This window comes from Halichoerus grypus, chromosome 8 (genome assembly GCF_964656455.1).
Source record: "Halichoerus grypus chromosome 8, mHalGry1.hap1.1, whole genome shotgun sequence".
Taxonomy (NCBI): Eukaryota; Metazoa; Chordata; class Mammalia; order Carnivora; family Phocidae; genus Halichoerus; species Halichoerus grypus.
The window spans coordinates 110,760,124-110,779,289 of record NC_135719.1 but is presented as its reverse complement, the minus strand read 5'-3'; the positions used below and the strand labels follow the sequence as shown (position 1 = coordinate 110,779,289).

The 19,166-nt window shown below is 42.5% G+C and overlaps 1 long non-coding RNA gene across 4 annotated transcripts in view; it reads right to left on the bottom strand.

Moving 5' to 3' along the window:
* LOC118546290 (uncharacterized) overlaps positions 1-19,166 on the bottom strand; it is a 92,056-nt gene that overhangs the window by 24,201 nt on the left and 48,689 nt on the right. The window lies entirely within an intron of this gene.

The following is a 19,166-nucleotide window of genomic DNA, read 5'->3' as shown; positions in this document are numbered from 1 at the left end:
AGAACAAAGTTGTACCATCTCTGAATAATTCATTTTGATTAGAAGAAAAGTTTTTTAAAAAGTGGCAGAACAGTTAGGCAAACATTTTTCAGAATACAAAAAGCAAAAAACCATAAACAAATCTGAAAGATTAGAATTCATCGAAGTTTAAAACCTGTTGCTTTTCAAAAGATACTCTTAAGAAAATGTAAAGGTAAGCCCACACTGGGAGAAAATATTTTAAAGGTGTATATTTGATAAAACAAAACAAAACTTGTATTCAGAACACATAAAGAGCACTTAGAACTCAAGAATAAGAAGACCAAAAAATCTTAATGGGCAACTATAAAGATTTTAAATGGACAAAAAATTTGAACAGATATTTCACCAAAGAAGATAGATGATGTAACGTAAGCAAATGGAAATCCAAATTAAAATTACAATGAGATAGCACCACACACCCACTAGAATGACTACTATTTAAATGGCTGAAAATACCAAATGTTGGCAAGGACGTAGAACAGCTAGAACTCTCATATATTGTTGGTGTAAATATAAAATAGTAAAACCACTTTGAAAGCCCAGTTGGCAGTTTCTTAAAAAGTTAAATATACACTCAACATATGACTCAGCAATTCTCCTTTTACACATTTACCCAAGAGAAATGAACCTGGGCCCACATGAAGACCTGTATGTAAATGTTCATAGCAGCTCTAGTCATCATAGACAATGATTGGAAACAACTCAAAACAATGCCACCAACAGGCAAATGGATAAATAAAGTGTGGTATAGTCATACAATGGAATACGACTTCACATCAAAAAGGAATAAATTGAATGTGCATGAAACAACATGGATGAATCTCAAAATCCTTATGTTCAGCTATAGAAGACGAACACAAAAGAGTATGTACCGTATGATTCCGTTTACAAGGAATTCTAGAAGTTACAAATCTAATCCGCAGCCACAAAAGTAGACCAGCAGTTTGCCTGAGACTGGGGTATGGGGAATGGAGAGGAGAATGACTAAGACGGGCCCCAAAGGATCTCTTGGGGGAGACAGAAATATTCTGCATGTTGATGGAGATGGTAGTTACACATTTGTCTAAACTTGTTGAAATGCACACTTAAAATTTATGCATTTCATTGTTTGTCAACTATACTTCAATAAAGTTGATCAGAAAAAAAAAGCAGAATACATTGTTGTGATTCCAGCATGCTCAGACACTCCTCTTCACAAATCATTTTCGGATTGCAATCACAGTTGTTCAGCAGCAGCCTCTGGAACTGGATGACAGCCAGTAAACACACTCCCAGATGCTAGAGCATCAATCACAATGAAGAGATCGTATTTCAACTCTTGTTTGGGGGATGTGATGTATTCCCTGACCTCAAAGAGGCCGCTACCACCTGCAATGGAATACGGTATTCCACAGATAAAGGACTGGACTCTGATCCATTATCTTACTCTCTCCTATAGTTTAACACCCATAATTTTTCTCCTTTTATCCCACAAGATTCAAGACTGTAGGAAAGCTATGCAGGATAAAGATTACAAATGAGGAAGTGTACCCAGATTTAAAGGTGGCCAGTTACCTCCAAGACAAGTAATTCCAAAGAGACAATCCTCACATTCCAGTAAAAATAGCTCTGACTCAAGCTCTGTCTCTAGCTGAGCTTCCCCAACACATACAAGAAAGGGCTTAGCGGTTTCAGGACAAATCAAATGCAAGAACTCCCTACTTTTTCTTTGCTACACTCAGCAAACAAGCATCATCCTAAGCCAACAATTTGTCTTTGACTAAACAGGCTTTATTTTTTAGTTATTACCATTTTATACTCTCAGGGGTGAAGTGATGAAGCAAAATCTCTGCTAAGTAGACCATAAAGTTTGTCACCAGTCCAAGAATTAGACACACCAACAACCTAGACAACATTATCTAGAGCTTTTTTTAAAAAAAACTTACATGGAATCTGGCCTGTGGCCAAGGAAATGATATGAAATCGGCACAGCGTGAGGTCATGGGGAGGATGGCATTTAAGAGAAGAGGGTTGGCAGACAGGCTGATTAAATGCATACACTGTGTAGACTCACTTCCCTAGAATCCAAAAACCTGAAAATTCAAAGACAATTTTTTGCTGAATTATTTAAGAATATTGGATGTTCATACTAAAAAAGGCAAAGGTATTTCAAGTGTGTAAAGTGGTATCTAAATCAAAGAAAAGCTTATATTTGATATAATTTAACATTGTATGTATTGTCTCTATTTGAAAATTAAAAACCCAGTATTTCATGATTATAACTCTCAATAAGCCAAGATATTCAATTTATTAATCTAGAAGCTCCTGAGAAGCAGGAACTATTTCCTGTTTATGTCATCCCAATACCCAGCAGAGTGCCAAGCACAAAATGTACATTCAATAGGGTGCCTGGGTGGCTCAGTCGTTAAGCTTCTGCCTTCGGCTCAGGTCATGATCCCAGGCTCCTGGGATTGAGTCCCACATTGGGCTCCCTCCTCGGGGGGAAGCCTGCTTCTCCCTCTCCCACTCCCGCTGCTTGTGTTCCTGCTCTCGCTATCTCTGTCTCTGTCAAATAAATAAATAAAATCTTTATAAAACAAAAAGTGCATTCAATAAATGTTAACTGAAATAAATGAAAGCATGCAGTATGGTTCAATTTTTTAAAAAAGGAAAAAAGCCATATATATATATATATATATAATATATATATATATATATATATATGAACACGAAAAAAATGTGGCAAGATGCACACTGAACTTTTACCGAGAAATACCTCATGGATTGGAGTCAATGGGGAGAATTGAACTCTTCCTGTACTACATAACACAGTGGTCAGAATCACAGACCCAGGAGTCAGACTAGGTTCAGATCCCAACCCTACTTCTCATGTGTGTTGTTGAGCAAGTTCTTAGCCTCCGTGTGCCTCATGCCCTCAGCTGTGAATGGCAATCACAATAGTTCCAACCTTACAGGTTTAGGATGAGGATCGAGATCATGTATATAATGCACCTAAGGTGCTTGGCATTTAGCAAGTACTTGATTCATGTTAGCTAGTAAGGTGCACAGGTAAATATTTTGAGAGATGGCATGCCTGCAAAGGTTTTTCTCATACTCTCATACTAAATTATGCTTGTTTGATTAGGTATAAAATTCAGCATTGGAAATTTTATTCCCTCAGAATTTGAAGACATTGCTCGGGCACCTGGGTGGCTCAGTCGTTAAGCGTCTGCCTTCGGCTCAGGTCATGATCCCAGGGTCCTGGGATCGAGCTCCGCATCGGGCTCCCTGCTCCATGGGAAGCCTGCTTCTTCCTCTCCCACTCCCCCTGCTTGTGTCCCCTCTCTTGCTGTGTCTCTGTCAAATAAATAAATAAAATCTTTAAAAAAAAAAAAAAAAGAATTTGAAGACATTGCTCGGGTGTCTTTTAGATTCTGACAATTCCACAGAGAAGTTTGGTACCTTTCTGATTCTTTGTTTAAAACTTGAGTTTTCTCTCTGGAAGCTTTAGGATCTTCTCTCAGTCCCATGTGTTCTGAAGGTTCACCATGAAGACTTAGCACTTTCATCCATTGTGCTATGCATTCAGTGGACATTTTCAGTCTGGCAACCCATGTCCTTCAGTTCTGGGAGATTTTCATAAATTATTTCCTTGATAACTTCCTCCCCTTTGTTTTTGCTGCTCTGTCTCTTTGAAATGTCTTTTGTTGTTGCTGCTGCTTTTGTTCTCTATTGTTCCCTATTTTCTTTCTCCTTATCTTTTTCCTTTATATTTTGCAGAAATTTCAACTAATTTCTCAAAATTTCTATGGAGTTTTAAAAAAATCTGTCCTATGACATTTTTAATTTCCAAGAGCTCTTTTTGTTCCCTGAATGTTTTTTTTTTTTTTCTTCTTCCTGTTCTTCTTCTTCTTCTTCTTCTTTTTTTTTTTTTTTTACATAACATCTGTAGTCTTGTTCATGGATGTAAAATACTCTCCTAGACTTTTGAAAATGTTAAGAGGTTGGTCTTTCTCTCCAATTTTCTTCTCCCTGTATGGTCTCTGTTTCCTTCATTTTATTTCTCATTTGTTTTATTTTCTATCTTTCGTATTAAAGACTTTCTTCAAATGCCTGGCATTCCTTCTCTGTCTGTTCGAATTTAAGAGCAGGGCACTAAAAGGTTGATTGGATGTGTTTGTTGATTGCAGGCTTCCCTGACAGATGAAATGAACAGGCCATGTCACTGGAGCCTCTCTGGTGTCATTATCTCTAGGTCTTTTCTCTTGAGCTAGCCAGAATCCCCAGAGAGATACCTTCCATTTCCCACCTCAGAGAAGCTTGAGCTCTGGGGGCTAGCAGGGGAAGAGAACGAAAAGTCTCAGCACTCAGTATATAAACTTTTAATTGATCACCTTGTTTGTGGTACAGCACCAATCTGTAACAGTAACTGGTGTCCCTAGGCCAGAAACCCATTGTTCTCTAGTCTTTTTGTGGGGTGGGGAGTATTAGGGAAGGGCAACTAGCCTCTTAAAAAGGCTTTCAAATTGTCCATCTCTTTAGCCCTGCCTGCCTTCATCCCCACTTCTTGATGTACCTAAATACCTCCAAATTTCTGGGCCACTGAGTCGCTCAGAGATGTAAAAACTGGGATGCTCCTATAGTCTTTTCTACTCTTGGCTTACGGTTTAGCCTTTTTAGAGGTGTGCTAAACAAGTTACTCACCCATGTACTTTCCAACTTACGGTTTTCTCCTTTTCCTGTCTTGCTGGGCTTTTGCCTGTAAAAACATAACTTTACTGCCATTTTATTTATATTTCAGAAAGGAACAGAGATAAATGCAGGTACACAATCCACTTTTCAACCAGAAGTCACCCACAAAGTTATTTTCAAAGGAGAAAGTTTCAGTAGGATTCAGTAATGGATTGTATATAAGAAGCAAATAAGAAATAAGTCAGACATAATTCCAAGATTTCTAGTCTGGGTGATCAGGAAAATATGATGTCATTTACAGAAACAGGAAAACTGGAAAGGGAACAGATGGGGTGAGGACGGTAACAGATGGTTCTGGTGGGTTTCGACATATTGAAATCGAAGTGATGGGAAACATCCAAATGGATGTGTTATGCAGACAACTGGAAGTGCAGTAATGGAACATGGGGAAGGGTGAAGGCTGGATATGTAGATAGAGGAATAAACTGTATTTAAGTCTATTAAGGTAAGTGAAGGTAGGAAAATATTGAAGAAGTGCTTAGAAAGAATAGGAGGGCAAATACCTAGGCTTGAAGAATATCAAAGAACAGGGAAAAGGAAAAAAAAAGAAGTTTTTACTGAGGAAAAAAGAGTATGGTTAAAAATGGAAGTTAATCAGTATTGTATGATATTGTGAAACCTAATAACAGTGTGTAGGCTTGGACAACCACCAGGCTAGGAAGTGGCTGAGTTCAGACAGAACTTTGGGATAGAGCAGGAGGCCAAAAAAAAGGGCCATTTTAGGGTATTAAGATCACAACTAGAACTGAGGAATATGGACTCCAAGGGAGGCTGTGACACCAATACATTAGACTAACGGAAAAGGCCAGTTGACATCAGAATCCTACAAGTCAAGGTCAAAGCAGAGGCCAAGTGCTGGTGAGTCCATCCTGGCCAGTGTGCTGGGGGAGGATATAAGAACAGTAATTGGTGGAGATTCCAACAGGTAGGTATTGGAAGTCTCTGGGATGCAGGTGTAGGGTTCAGAGACCCAGACACGGGGGAAATCTGGGCAAGTCGCTGAAACAGGGAATGAAATACACAAAAAGCAAGAGCTCAGATAATGAAGTACTCTGGTCAGAGGTGGGACAGCCGCAAAATCAGCTTAGGGTGAATCACAGGATGCTGAAGTAGGATCTCCTAAGAGCCTCCCTGCTAGGAACATGCCTTAATCCTAGATTTGAGTGGGGCTGAGCTAAAAGGTGGCAGTTAAAATAAAGAAAACTAATCTATTAAAATATAACATCCTATAACCCAGAAAGTCCATCTCGGCATTTACTCTAGAAAAATACTGAATATGCCCAAAGAAGCATATTCAAGGATTCTCATTGAAACATTGCTGGCAACCAAAGAATTGAAAACAACCTTCGGGTTCATCAATAAGAGAATAATTATGTGCATCCATACTGAAATAATGCATAGCAATAAAAAATAATGAGGAAGTTCTTAGTGATTGACATTGGAAGATCTCCAGTACATAATGTTGAGTTGGGGGGATAAAAAGTGGCACGATGTTATGAACTATGTGAAACTTTATGTTTTTGAGAGGAGAGAGAAAGAGATCTGCCAAATGTAGAGGGTTCCGGCGGGGTAGAACCTGGTAATCATTGTAGATCATTTACATTTTGACATATCTCATACTGCAAAGATGCTGAGTCAGGAAGAACTAAGAAAAGGCAGATAGCTTTGGATGGAAGGGATCCGTCCCTAACCTTCAGGAGAGCCCCCGCAGCAGAGCGGTAGAGCAAGAAGATTGCAGGTTAGTGGGCGTGGTCTCTACAACTCCTCACCTGGGCCTTACAGGTAAGAGAGGAACACCGAAGCTGTCACAGAAGGAAAGGTCTAGCGCAGAATTTTTAGACCAAGGGAGATCTGGGCATATACTTGAAGTGGGAAGGAAGAAAGCCCTTCTGTGGAGGACACAGGGGTAGAAAGCAGTGGGCTTGTAGAATACTGAGGTTCTAAAGGAAACTGGGAGCCCACCTTGCCCCCTTATTTTCCAGTTGAGGAAACTGAGGCCTGGGGAGGTGTTGCAGATGAAGCCCATGGTTTGGAACCCAGACTCCATCTCTTAGTAGCGTGGGAACTGCTTTGAGCCACTATTTCCTCATCTTTGAACTGGAAATAAAAGCTGCCTGCTTCAGAGAGTGGCAAGCCTTTGTTTCTACTTCTCTAATAATTATTATTCCTACTATTAATGAACATTTATAAATATCCACTATGCCAGGCCCTCTTGTAGTGCTTCACACAGACTAACTTATTTAATTTTCATAATAACCCTATAAGAACTATTATTATTCCCTTTTACAACGCAGAACTGAGGCATAGAGAAACAGTACGTTACACAGCCAGGAAGTGATGGGTCAGGGTTCAAAGCAGGCAGCTATCTCCTGAATCCAAGCTCTTAATTGCTCGGTCTACTGCCTCTAAATTAGGTTACGTGAAGTGCCTGACACAGGGCCTTGCTTGTGGCGAGGGGTCAACCAAGTGGGAACAATTATCGCTAGTTTGAGAAGGAGCTAGAACACAGGCTTCTTGGTGGCCAGGTTTACCCCTTTACACCACACGGCATTGGTCACCTTGTTCTGAGCTACGCTGGAGAAGAAGGAGAAATGAAAAAACAAAACAGAAAACCAGCTGCTCTCTCAGCAGAGGAAGTCAGGGCCCAAGTGAAACTCAGAAAGGGAACTTCTGAAGCCCGGGGGCCTTATGGCGTATCGGTCAAACCCCATTTCAAGCTCGTTTTTTCTACTGGAGTTGCGCTGAGTCAAGGATTGCTTAACACAAGGGAAGCATCAGTCACCATTTGGTAGTCTTTCTGGCTCTGTGGAAATTTTTACTCCATTTTAGAGTTGCAACACAACTGGTTTTTATCTCTTTCGTTGTGACCCCTCATCATGGGTGTTCAGACACAGGACACGTGGTAGCGCCGTGGTGGCTTTCCAGTAGGCTGGCCCATCTCCATTTAAAGGCTGTGAGAGTAGTGGAGCTCTCCTTCACCTTCTACGTGAGAAGATCTCCACCGCCCTAAAATAGATGCCCTCGCTAGCAGCCTTGGTGAAGTGGCCAGGGATGGGAGTGTAGATCGCCGCTGCGCAGTTGGGAGAGATGTGGCCCAGACCGACCATGGGAACGAAGCTGCCCTTCAGCTCTCTGGGGAGGGGCACGCCACGCTCCTCAGGCCACATGTGCCCCCAACACACATTTTGGCTTTTAAAAAAGCAGCTTCGGCATCCAAGATTGCCGTCAAATGGAGGGACTTGAAATGCTTCGCGTGAGTCTACACAATGTACATCACAATAAAGGCAATCACAGATCAACAGCTGTGAGATCCAAAATGGTCACTGCTCTTCTTCCTCTTTGTGCCTATAATAAAACTCATTAGGAACTTAATGAGAATCGAAGGACTTTTTTCTTTATGTTATTCTGAAGATGTAGCACTAATTAGAAACCCAGAGTGTTTTTCCACAGAGCCTGGGGCAGAAGGGGGTGGCGGTGGAGTACAGGTAAGATGTCCATTCGTTCCATAAACACTTAGAAGGACCTGTTATGGGTTCTGCATTGAGTGTTTAGAGGGCGGGGGTGAGAGAGAGCAGAGTATAATCACTACCCTTCAGGAATGATAATTTACTACACTATAAGAGACAGAGCTAGGATTCTAGGCTGGTCAGAGCACTTGAATTCATCTAGTTAATATGGGCCATGTGACTCTGGGTGAGTGACTTGGTCTCTGCAAGCTTCCCTTTCCTCATTGGTAAAATGGAATAATGACAGGACCGCCACCATAGTGTTGCTGTAAGAATTCAATGAGATAATGTATTTAAGAAATTGTATAGAATGTCTAGTACATAGTTAGAGCTCATTGTATGTTAGTTATTATTGTTGTAAATAACCAAAAGCAGTTAAGAATCACAGTAATCATGGTGATCATGAAGATAAAATTCATAGAGATAGAAATGTTTTGAATAGGAATATACCTAGAAGGGATTTGGCTCCCTAGGAGGTTGGAAGTTTCAGAAAACATTTGACAAGAATGAAAGCTGTGAGTTCTTCCAAAATAAGGATTCCTCTTCTCTTCAAAGGATCTCAACTCCAGTCCCACGTCTAGACTGCTACATGGCCTGACCCCACTGCCTTTTGCTGACCACTCCCTGGGCTCTGGACCTGACTTCATGGCGTTTCCTAGGACCCCGCCCCTCCAAATGCAAAAACAATCTTCCTAACTAAATCTTAATCTCCTCAACTCCACTTTCCCTGCTCCCCTGACCACAGGGTGGCCTAGGCCAGTTTTCTGCTATTCACACTGTCTCCTCGTTTAGCCTTAACATTTTTCTTTAAAACTTGTTTCTTTCGTGCACACTTCTTTCCTGCCCTCCAGAAACAAGATAAGATTAGAAATGTGACCAAAAGTCTGGGCAACTACTTTTCTTTCTTAGGGATATTTCCATGTGTCCTTTGCTGACCTGGCAAGATGTTTGAATGGGGGAAGGAGATTAAGAGTTTCTTCCAGGTGAGTTGGCCCCGTGGTCACATACTCCAAACCCCCACACTTGCCCTTTAGAGCGAACACAATTATTATTAGTTGGATGTCAGTTTTTTTAAATGGAGGGGCCCGTGAACTTCTTCCCTGGCCCCAGATGTCAAGGAAATGTAGCGAGGGTGCAGGGAAAGTGACAGGCCCTGCCCGAGGAGTCTGCCTACGGGCCTCCCGGTTAGCAGCGGCAACAGTCCAGCCCTGGGCTCTCCCTGCACTGTAGAGTTCTGGCCCCCAGGACACACCTGGATATTGTAGAGCAGCTCACCAGGCCAGGCGGAGTGTTAATGAAAACAGAGTGCGTGGGAATATCTTCAAATCACCTGGTGCTTTGGGGTCTGTGCTGGGGCCCAAGCTGACCTGACTGCATAATAGACCCACCCGACATAACTGGAAGTGGAAGCTGGAGGTTTCTTTGAGACGGGCAGCCACTGGCATGAGAATGACTCTGGGCAAGTGCGGCTGGTGTCCTAGGCTCTGTGCTAACATCCCCTGGCCTGACCTCCTCAGGGTCCCAAGGGCCTGATGGTTATCTCCACACGGAACCTGAAGAGATAAGGTCCTAACGTTTCTATGAGGGAAATGCAAAGGGGACCCAGCCCTCCCTGTCTCCATTTATTTTTATTTTTTCAGTAGGCTCCACACCCAGTGCGGAGCCCAATGTGGGGCTTGAACTCACGACAGTGAGATCAGGACCTGAGCTGAGATCAAGAGTTGGATGCTTAACAGACTGAGCCCCCCAGGCACCCCTCCATTTGTTTTTAAAAGAAGGCCTGAGACTCCCCTGTCAGACAACCTCAGTCCTTTGGTAGGCATCAGATTTGTCATGGTCCACATGAATTTGCAACTTTGAGGTTGAAATAGTTCCATTGTCTTATGGTTAGTACAGGCTTTGAAAGTATCACCCCGCGGGTTACTCACTGTTTGGGGTTGGGGGTGGTAGAAAAAGCAGCTTTGCAATGGATGGCTCAGTGGTCACCTCGAGAACCCATGGATCCGTCCAAGCGTCCAGACTCCCCGTGGATGCAGTGTGCCGCACGCAGGACCGGCTAGAGTCAGCGCTGCTCACTAGCTGCACCTACATCTAACAAGCCTTTAGACCTGACTCCCAACCCACAGACAATTCAGGGGCTGGAGAAACAAGTGAAATGACACCAGGAGGAGACCACCCGATCCAGAATGTGGGACATTCCACAGGCTCTCCAACAAGTTAGTGGCATGAAAGGGTGGGAGGGTTGCTTGAGAGAAAGAAGAGTTGACGTTTTCGAGATAGAACACTCCCCAAACACAGAACACAACAAAAGGCTGTGGCCTCAGACGAGTTACTGACCTTCTCTGGGCCTGACTTCCAGGGCTGCACGAACAGAACAGTGAGTGGTGGTTCACAGGGCTGTGGTGAAGACTGGGAAAATGCCCAGGCGTCCAGGAGCGAGCCGCTGCTTGGGGAGCACACTAGACATCCGGGTACTCACCACGATGTCCCTACAGCCCAGTCCGACGGGGCGGGCCTTCCTGCTTATCACTTACCAGCCCCTTTACATAACAATACTGAACCCACCTTGTCGGAAATATCATCTCCCCAAACACGAAGCCTCTCATACACTCGGTCTTCCTGAGCTGAGGCTCAAAAAGTCACCGGAGGCCTGCCTGCATGGGGATCCGGTGAGACCTGTTCAGCAGAGGCTGGGGGTGCCCTGGGGGCACCCCCAGGCCTTTGCCATTTCGGGGCGCCCTGCCAGCACTCATCTCTCTGGATCTGGGGCTTTCTCTGACTGCTAGAGCCTGCTCTGCCCTCAAGAGTGTGCCCAGCTGGGGGCGCCTGGGTGGCTCAGTCGTTAAGCGTCTGCCTTCGGCTCAGGTCATGATCCCAGAGTCCTGGGATCGAGCCCCGCATCGGGCTCCCTGCTCTGCGGGAAGCCTGTTCTCCCTCTCCCACGCCCCCTGCCCCTGCTTGTGTTCCCTCTCTCACTGTGTCTCTCTCTGTCAAATAAATAAAATCTTAAAAAAAAAAAAAAAAAGAGTGTGGCCAGCTGGACGCACCAGGCAATGAGCATCTCTCTCCCCTCCCCTGGCTCTTCCAGCCTGGCTCCCTGGCTTCGGCACTCACGGGAGAGCTCCCAAGGGTGTCCTCTACACCATTTCTCACGAACCCGCAGCACAGCTAAGTTCTGCTCACTCACAGTAGAACAAGCTAGATCATACCCCCTTTATTAGCTTTAATTCCTTCTCTGAATTACTCCCCCCCCACCACCTGTGTTTTCTGGGAGCACATCCTAAATCCACTCGCACCGGAAGCTTTGTCCAACACCACATACGTGAGTTTACCTTTTACCCTAAGGGCAGTAGGAAGCTGGTGAGGTACTCACTAGACGGTAGCTCTTAGTAAGTGTCCCAGAGAACCAAGTTCTGCCCCACTCTTTGCCTTTCCATCATCAGTGCTGGATTTTGAATCCAGGAGTCTTAAGTGCTGTGTCTCATTCACCTCAGCTACTTTCCATGTAGTGCCTGGCCCAGCGGGCTGCCTCTGGCTCCTCATCAACAGTAGCCTCCCCATCCTGCTTGCCCAGGGGCAACAGGCAAGGAAATTGGAGGTACCCCCAGAGCCCTGCTTACACAGGACCTATGTGGGCATTGTAGCCATCTCGGCTGTGAACTGTTACATAGAAATTAACTACTGCTCTCTGCTTGGAGGCATATGAAGTCTAAGTGTAAAATCCTGCAAAGGGCATCATGCCAGTTTTAGCAAGAAACATCTAGACGGGACGAAGGTTGGAGGGAGCCTCTGGCTGCCTGTGAGTCCAGCGCCAGGGACCTAACCTTCCACGGGATAACTAAGAGAATCCTGGAACAGACCCGTGGGAAACTGCCCTGCGCTAATAAAGAGAATGCTAAGCCCCTGCCTTGCTTCAGCATGCTTGAGCATGCTGACAAGACCCAGAACAAGCCATAAGCACTGAGATCAGGCAGCTGGCCAAACCATTAGCAAGGCTTTGTGTACTGCTCTTGGAACAACTTCAGAAAGAGTATGGGTCCAAGTGGGTATTATGATGGGAGACTCTTGGGAAAATCTCCGTAGCACCCTGACAACTACTGGGTAACATATTTTTCCTTCTCGTGAGAAGCAGATGGAATAAACAGATTGAGCCTGTTGTTCCATTATTCTATTGTTGTAAGCAAAATACACCAAGATCTGTGTCTTTTTTTATTATTATTTTTATTATGTTCAGTTAGCCACTGTATGTACATCATTAGTGTTTTTTTTTTTTAAAGATTTTATTTATTTATTTGACAGAGAGACAGAAGAGCACAAGCAGAGGGAGTGGCAGAGGGAGAGGGAGAAGCAGGCTCTGCACTGAGCAGGGAACCCGATGCGGGACTCAATCCCAGGACCCTGAGATCATGACCTGAGCCGAAGGCAGACGCTTAACCATCTGAGCCACCCAGGTGCCCCATCATTAGTTTTTGATGTAGTGTTAATGAAGATGTTAAAAATAGAGCAATTGCACTACTGGGTATTTACCCCAAAGATACAGATGTAGTGAAAAGAAGGGGCACCTGCACCCCAATGTTCATAGCAGCAATGTCTGCAATAGCCAAACTGTGGAAGGAGCCAAGATGCCCTTCAACAGATGAATGGACAAAGAAGACATGGTCCATATATACAATGGAATATTACTCAGCCATCAGAAAAGATCTGTGTCTTTTACTAAGATACAAACTGGTAGCAAGGGAACAAATTTAAGATTAGCAAATACTTTGCCTATATCTGTTTGTTTAGCAATTGTGCTGATTTGCTTTCTGTTTGTATTTTAGATAGAAAAAAAAAAAGGAAAGGAAAAGAAAAGCAGAAACTTGCCCCCAGAAGGTCCCCAAAGTAAGCATTGCATTAAGATTGGATGTCATCATGGACACGTGATTTCTGCCCTGAGGAAAGGCATACATGAAGTCAGAGTGGCTAGGAGCTCAGCCACAGGGAACAGGAAGCCCTCTGTCCTCACTGCACTTCCAAGAGCCCTGGGCAGCTTTCCTGGGCCACCTGGACAGAGGAAGACTGTCGGGCAGAGGGCCAGAGCAGAGAGGAGGGTATCTCTGTATTGCTTCGCATTACATTTAGTGGCAAAGAAAATAAAAGAGGGGACGCAGGGAAAGGAAAATCTTTTGGGAAGATCTCTTTATTTGGTGTCCTCTAAACTTCATCTCAAAGCAATTAAAAATAAAGTACAGACTTTCCCAGAACAGGGAGACATCCTTGATCTGTGCAGAATGCAGGACATATGCATTCGACAACACATCACTGACAACGGGGGTTTCTGAACCCGGACACTAGCACTGGCCAGGTTAGCATTTAGTTCAGCAACACCAGCCACCAGCTGAAGCGTCACTCTGGGCCACTTTGGTCCATCCTGAACTTTAGGACATGTGGCTCATCACACGCCTCTTCACCCTGTTTTTATGACTTCTTGAAGGCTAGAAGCTCACATTTTTTTCTTTTTTTAAAGATTTTATTTATTTATCTGAGAGAGAGAGTGAGAGAACGCACGAGAGGGAGGAGGATCAGAGGGAGAAGTGGACTCCCCGCTGAGCTGGGAACCCAATGTGGGACTCGATCCTGGGACTCTGGGGTCATGACCTAAGCCAAAGGCAGACAGACGCCTAACCGACTGAGTCACCCAGGCACCCGAAACTCACATTTTCACTTCTGGGTCCACAATTTAAATTTCTGGGGGGAAAAAAAGACTCTAAAATTTGTTTTTAGTAGTCATTAGTAAGAGGAAGCCTTTTGCCTTAGAAGGAAGAAAATACACGTTCTGCAATTTAGGCCTATCTTGAGTGACTGTTTAGAACAGAGACCATATATTAAGGGGTAAATTTCAGTGTAAATTCTTGAGACAAACATCTATGGACAATAGTTAAAGTGTAACCTTATTTTAGGAAAGGAAAGAAGGGAGGGAAGGAAGAAAGAAGGCAGATATCCTAAAGATGTCTTTAAAAGGATTATTATAACCAAAGGTTGATGTTCTCCCAGTGAGAGATAAAATATATAAAAACTCCTTGACCTTAAGTGAAATCCGTGGTAGCAATACATTTTAAGAAACTCATGTATGGGGGCGCCTGGGTGGCTCAGTCAGTTAAGCATCTGCCTTTGGCTCAGGTCATGATACCAGGGTCCTGGGATCGAGCCCCACATCAGGCTCCCTGCTCAGCGGGAAGCCTGCTTCTCCCTCTCCCACTCCCCCTGCTTGTGTTCCCTCTTTCGCTGTCTCTCTCTCTCTGTCAAATAAATAAATAAAATCTTAAAAAAAAAAAAAAAAAACTCATGTATGCACTGGCTGTCATCAGGGTAGCAGGCATGTGATGGTCTGGTTTTAGCATTTAATTCAATGATGTGCTTGCAGATTTGGGTAAAGATATAAATTTGATTCAACTGATCTCATTTAACAGTTTATGAAAAAAAGCTTCAATTTACCTTTTTTCCATTTGTTTTGCTTCAGCATTTCCCTACCAAGTAGGTCTGATTGTACTGTCACCCTCACATTCAATGTATAGATAAATATAGTGGGAAATAATCACTGGGAGGAAAATTAAGGTTTGGGTCATACATCAACTCTGCTTAGTTGGCATCCAAACACATAATTCACATTGCTGAACAGACTCCAGTGATTGCTTATCCATTACAGATCAATTGCAGAAAAGGCTGTAACATTATTAGAAGCATAATTTAGGAATCCTTTAAACATTTAAGATTTAAACCTCACTTACTGAATAGCCAATACACAGTAATTAACCCATGTGTGAAATTACATTCAACCCTAAGGGATATTTATATACATGTTGTTTTCAATCCTGTTTGAAGCCTTTCTAAGCAAACTGTACACTGAAGGATCAAAAGGCAGTCTTAACCAACCTGACTCCAAACCACCACCTATCCTAAAGAATATCACCTTACCATTCATCACCTGCATAATATAAAACATCCAAACGTATATATCTATAGCCCATTAAGAAACTCATTTGTCCAATATTAGGCTGTTTAAATTTTATAATGTACTACCCATTAACATCCACAATCATTGAGCAGTTGAATAGTTTTCTTTGTCTGTCGCTGCTCAGAACCCACTTCTACTGCCGTCAGCATTCCTGTTTGATCACATAGTATCTGGTGAAAATCTGCCTTTCTTTGCCCCAGGCTCCTTATCTCCAAGCGCCATCTTAACCAAGGTGGAGGGCCGAGAAAGTAGGGATGACCCTGGGAAGTCCATCAAAACTAAGACGAGAGTTTTCAAATCACGATCCTATAGACAAAGGTAGGAAAAGTTTTCACAGAAGACAAACAATCGCTGTTGTCTTGCCAGCTCTAAAAGTTGTAAGAAGTGTAGAGGTCACCTCACCCACCCTCTGATACCAAACTCCTACATAAAGCCTTCTGTCATTCAAATGTAAAACGTTCTACTGTTAGAGAGCAGGAAAATCCATGTTATCTCCTCTGAATGTGTGTTGAGTTTCTGTAGAATTTAAATCCCCTACACAAGATTCCTTAAGTTTTGCACAAGGCCAGCTAGGTGTGGACCAAGAACAAAATCAGAGATTTCAGGCTGTGAAAAGCAGCTTTGAAGCTTTACCTCCTTCTTTCCTTTGGATCTGAAGTCTGAAGAGAAAGGTTAAGAGTAGGGCCAATAGGCTCTTGGCTCACTCCCGGTCTTGAAGAAAGGAGTGTCTTGAAGGAAGGTGCTCAAAGAAAGGTCCATGCATTCTGAGCTGGTGCAAGGATATTGCTTGGGAGCTCTGTGGTCCGGTTGCCCTTGGAGCTGCTCCAAGCTGGGGACTCTAATCCCTCACTTGCCAGAATAGAACACTTGGTTACCAGGCCCATCTTCACTCTGTTGCCTCTGGGGCCTCACCGCCTCCTCTTCTCTCTGGGCCCTCTGTCTTAGTCAAGTTTTCTCGGGCTCTATAAGCATTAGACAAGTTTAACTAATCCTTTTTCTGCCTGAAGAGATTGGTAAACTTACATTCTCATGTCATATTCACAAATTCTGACTGTTACAAATAGCACCATGTCTTCTCACCTTTACACACAGTAATGCGTGTGCATCACCATGCTTGAACTGGGGAGGGACCATTATACACATCATGGATAGTCTGGGGAGTCCAAGTTTTGGTGAGTGAGACATTTTAATGTTTTCCAGCTCTTATGGTTAAGAAATTACATCTTACATGTAATGCTATCGGTGAGATTAAATTCTCCTTTTCCTCTTTTAATGAAATTGAAATTATTTTTCACCATCATCCTTATAAAAATCCTTTCAGCGCATGAACACTTTTTAAATGATAGTCCTTAAACACCACTGTCTTCTCCATTAATAGACCCAACTAAAGTACCCTTTCCTTATTGGTCTTTTTTATATTTAGGTGTAAACTCCTTTAGACAGGAATATGTCTATTGATTCTGACCAATAGGTAATAAGGACTGTCTCATTACATGCACTACTTTCTCGGGAGGAGGAGAATACTGGCTAATATTTACTGAGAGCTTAGCGTATGTCAGGTATTATTCGTAGAGCTATACATGGAATCAATCGATTCATTCCTCATGAAGTATTATTATTTAACCCCTTTTTACAGATGAGGAAATTGAGGCATGGAACAGTCAAGTTATTCTGTGCAAGTTATAAAGCTTAGAAGCGTCTAGTAACAAAAAGAGAAACAGGGCGCCTGGGTGGCTCAGTTGGTTAAGCGACTGCCTTCGGCTCAGGTCATGATCCTGGAGTCCCGGGATCGAGTCCCGCATCGGGCTCCCTGCTCAGCAGGGAGTCTGCTTCTCCCTCTCCCACTCCCCTCTCTTGTGCTCTCTCTCTCTCACACTCTCTCTCTCAAATAAATAAATAAAATCTTAAAAAAAAAAAAAAGAGAGAGAAACAAACACGGTGTATATCCACTGCTTTGATCATTTCCTCAACAAGTAACCAACTCCTGCCACAAAGGCCCATATTCTCCACAGATAAAGTCTCTTGAAACTAAATAATAAAAAAGCTAAAATTGAGAGCAGAATCCCTCTCACTGGTCCACATCCATGAAGTCCACCATTTCCAGCATAATTTCTAGTTATCCAGTTGTTTGCAATACTTCCTCTGCCCTTAGAAATACTTAAACTGATTGTATCCAGAAATAAGATCTTGTTCAAGTATTTTAATCTTTATAATTAAATTAGTCTCTAGTTGTCAGAGGTAATTTTGTTTGCAGATACTATTAATATGTGATTCTTTCTTACGAGTCTCTCTGCCACAGAGAAAATTGCATGTAAAATGCAAAGAGAGTTAAGAAGGAAAAAATTAAACTCAGATATCTTTTTAGATGAACTCTATTGGCTAGTGAGACTTTCTAAATCCATGTCAGCCTCTTAGCAAGTAGATTTTGCAAAAATAAAAAAATATATTTCTCTGAATTTCTCTACAGGGAAATGATGAAAACATAAGTAATATGTGATCATGAACAATTAATACTTGAAAGTGAGCTTTGTTTCTAAGTATGAAAAATAAAATAAAAATCACCCATAATCCCATTAAAAAATCACTACTTAACATTTCAGCACCTTTTCTTCCAGTTTTTTTTTTTTTTTGGTCCATTTTTAAAGCATTGTTAATAAGCTATCTTTGAAAACTCAAGGTTTATTTGAACCCTCTACTCAAGAAGTTTGTCCCTTGGATATTTACTCAAAGAAAGAGAAAACACTAATTCGAAGAGATACATGCACCCCTATGTTTATTGCAGCATTATTTACAATAGCCAAGATTTGGAAGCAGCCCCCAAGTGTCCATCAATAGATGAATGGATAAAGAAGGTACACACACACGCACATACACACACACACACAAACACAGACACACACAATGGGATATTAACCATAAAAAAGAATCAGATCTTGTCATTTGCAACAACATGCATGAAGCTAGAGCATATTATGCTAAGAGAAATATGTCAGACAGAGAAAGACAAATACCATATGATTTCACTTATATGCAGAATCTAAAAAACAGAATGAATGAACAAAAAACAAAAACAGAATCATAAATACAGAGAACAAACTGGTGCTTGCTGAAGGAGAGAGGGTTGGGGGAATGAGTGAAGTAGGCGAAGGAGATTAAGAGGTACAAACTTCCGGATATAAAATCAATAAGTCACAGCATAGGAAATATAGTCAAGAACATTCTAGTAACCTTGTATGGTGACAGATGGTAATTATGCTTGTCATGGTGAGGACAGTGTAGTGTATAGAATCATCGAATCACTATGTTGTACACCTAAATCTAATACAAAATTGTATCTTAACTATACATCAAAAAAAGAAGAAAAAGTGTGTCCCCTTGTCCCCAGGAAAAAAAATTCTATTGTCTTCGTGCCCTCCTGTAATTTATTAATCCCCTTCAAAGGCAATTCAAGGTATTGAAAGAAAAATGAAATTATTTTAGCCACGCTGCTGTTACCTATCCTATTCGGAAAAGAATTGCTTCAATTAAAATTAAAGATTAACAAATGATGATTAGCATGCATCCCCTCATCTCTGAAGGTGATTTAGCTATTCTCAGTTGGTAGCTCTCAAAGATGGTATTGAAGCGCACGTGCAATAAAAGGGTCAAGTTTAAGACTGCTTTAAACTTCTGCTCTCCATCCCTGTTAATGGCCTTCCTGGTGTTAGAGATTTGTTTAATGATCAACAGTGGCTTCTGTTCCTACCACTGAGTCTTTCACAAAGTAGCATAACCAAGTCAATGTTTAACTGGATTCTTTGGGCCTGGAATGGCAGAGTAGGAGCTGAAGGGACATCTCCATGGAAACCAGCCTCCCAGGCAGTGGCCAGAGGGTTTACTGTGTGGTGAAAGAAAGCTAGAAAGATGCCATGAAG